Source organism: Olea europaea, chromosome 17 (genome assembly GCF_002742605.1).
Source record: "Olea europaea var. sylvestris chromosome 17, O_europaea_v1, whole genome shotgun sequence".
NCBI classification, from domain to species: Eukaryota; Viridiplantae; Streptophyta; class Magnoliopsida; order Lamiales; family Oleaceae; genus Olea; species Olea europaea.
The window spans coordinates 17,570,514-17,573,889 of NC_036253.1; positions in this window are offsets into that span (position 1 = coordinate 17,570,514).

Genomic DNA, 3,376 nt, shown 5'->3' on the forward strand with positions numbered 1-3,376 from the left:
GGAGCAGCAGTGAAAGGAGGGAAAAAAGGAAAACATAGCCTCCATTTGGCATCAGCTGCCATTCTTATTCTCTCTCTCACAATGACAAAATCTTCCATTAAATAATATTACACATAAATAAAATAAATTTCATTTTTTTTCAACTACTAATTTTTCAAAAGACATTATTTCAACCATTAAAATTTTAAAAGAATGAGAGCCAAACGGAGGCATAATTGTTTGTTTCCCATTATTTACTCGTTAAAATTAAAAATATGATCGTTATTCATTACATCAAACTATCATACTTGAAAATCTATCTCTAGCCTGTAACGACTATATTTTTCATTTTCATTCTTATATTAATGTGGCTCAAACAGACCTGAATCGAATTGGGTCTAACCATCGGTAAAAATATTAGGGTTAATTTCAAACATGCCATTGTACTTTTCATTTAGTATCACTATGAGCACCAAACTTATAAATTTATTTGGTCAAGGCTAGCAACTTGCCACTTACTGTCATCATTGCTGCCTACTTTAATTTGTCTCTTATAAACTTTAGATAAATAGCATTGGCCTCTATTCCTTGAACATTTTGACGATGAGTCTCCAAACTTTGATTTCTATATCTTGGAACCACAAAACTTTCAAATATATGTACATGGGGTCTTTATAACGAATAAAGTAATTTGACCGTTAGGATGTCAAATTTTTTAGAAAATGATCGTTGCATCTTTAATTTGATTTAAAATAAAAGAATGAAAAAACTTAAAAATAAAATAAAAAATAAAGAGGCCAATCCACACCCTTCCCTCATTTCCTAGATCAAATCGACCTGTCACCTACAAAACATGTTATATTTTTGATCTTTTAAAATTAAAATTATTTTATATATTAAAATTTTCTTTTTTTCCCCCCTTTTTTTTTTGTTTTTTTGGCCTTTTGAATGGACAAATTCCTTTGACGAATTTGCTCCTTCAAATAAAAATAAAATAATGTACCTATATTCCATACACAGAACTAATAGTCTTTCTGGACAGAATCCATTCAAAATGACTAATTATGACAAGAATGGAAAAGTTTAAACCACTTTTCAGTTTGAAAGTTTCAGACCAACCGTACAAGATGAACAAACATTTGGGACCATATACTGATATACTCTTATTTTGTTAAATAAAGGTTGAACCCCAATCTTGAGGATCCCCACTGCCCCACCCCTAGAGCTTTGTGAGAGAGATAAATCGCTGGATGTACTCCAATAGGTTAGGGAACAAAAGCTGTCTGTACACTGCGCCTACAAGGAGTCCAATTTCATGTCTCAAGAATCGAACCCCCACACTACGACTGTCAGTAAGACGTGAGATAACCTCACTCCAATCTTTTGCACCACTGGACTATGCCCCGGAGGCTCTTATTTTGTTAAATCAATACACGTGTGGGAAGTCACTCATCAATTTTCAACCAAGGACATTATTAAAAAAAAATAATAAATATATAATTTATCTCAACAAAATAAAAATTGTCACTTTGATAGATGGCCTCAATCTTAAGAATTGATATTTGTATGAACAAGTGACTATCGAGAGTTCAAATTCATCTCTCTCCTTATTTTTTTTTAATCATCAAATGGATTTATTTCTATTTGTTTTGCTTGGATTGATATTGTAAAGAAAGGGAAATGACTTGACATACCACCTGGCCAAGCCGAGAGAGAGAGAGAGAAGGTAGATATAAATGAATGAAAAAAGAGAGAAATGAATACTTTATTATTAAGTATAACGCGATCTCGATATGTATGATACGTATGTTGACATTACAATTGTCATTCCCCTAATACCTTTCATTACCTTACTAAAAGAGACTCTTGTACTTTTTGATCATGAATACGTGAAGTGTTTGTTAGTATAATTTTTATTTGAATAGTTATCCACGTATTATATTTTGATTAATTTCATTCTTTTATGTTTCAACCATAACATTTTGTTGCATACAGCTGAAATCAAAATATGAAGAAAGAAGCGATTCTACTATACCTCCCATTCAATTATTTTACACTTAATCACTCCTTTTCTCTCTTGAACACTTATCTTTTCAACGAGAAAAAAGCTAAGACTTCTGGGATATATAATTTAAATACTATCTGTAACTATTTAATTGACACATATACTATTTATTCATATTTAGGCTCATGTTTGGTTTTGATAAAATCTAGTTTTAATTTAAATCAAAGTCAAATAATCAATATTAACCATATCTTTCATGGGTCCTATCACTTTTCAATAACACATTTCAAAAACTTCTATCACAATCTATTAAAAAAATCTAATTTTAATCCCTACCAAACATCCTCTAAATCGCAATTAGCATGCGTGTCAATTAAATAATGACAAGGAGGAATTAGTATTCTATACAATAGAAGTATTAGAAATTTTTCCTTTAATATAAAATGAGTCATATATTTTAGTAGTATAAGAGTCTGTTTGAAAGTGATTTTGAGAATTGATTTTTTAACTGTTAGGAGAAAAGTGAGATTCACCTATGAGAGAAGAAGTAAAATATGAAGGCTGGAATAATGAAATAACGGTCAAAAAATTAATTTTTTGGGAGAAAAAATTACTTCCAAACAGGCTCTAAGTTACCCTAATTGATAAAAAGTTACCAATACCTTTCCCGCCATTCCTGTAAGTGTGATTCATGAATTGACTTTTTCTCTAAACCATTCGATACATATATCATTCTTTAAAAGAGTACACAATCGAAGATGTTCCCTAATTAGCCGAACATGTTTTGTTATACTAACACCTCTTCCTCGTAAAATCAAACACACGACAAATTCAAAAGGATTATTCTACACGTACAGGAAATTTGGACAGAAGACTTACAGGAATTCAAATTGGCTGACCTGGCACATATAATACATTTTTTTTTATTTTCTTCAATTTTTAGCCAAAAATCGGACCGGTCGTCTTCACCCATAAAATGAACCCGTATAATTTCCTACCGAAATCATTTCCTTTTTCCCTCCAAACCAGAAAGCAAGAGAAACCCGCTGCTCTTCCCACTGCTCTTCATCGTCGAATTTCTAGGCTAAAAAAGGAAAAACAAGAATTCAAATTGGCTGACCTAACACATATAATACTCTTTTTTATCCATCCAAAAATCGGACCGATCATCTTTACCTGTAAAATGAACTCGTATAATTTTCCCCAAAATCATTTCCTTTTTCCCTTCAAACCAGAAAGCAAGAGAAACCCGCTGCTCTTCCCATCGCCCTTCATCGCTGAATTTCTGGGCCAACAAAGGAAAAACAAGCACAGGTTCATCTATTCCAAAACATCCTTCTAACTTAGTGTGAGGCAGGCTACCGAAACCGAAGGTGGAAATAGATGATGGAC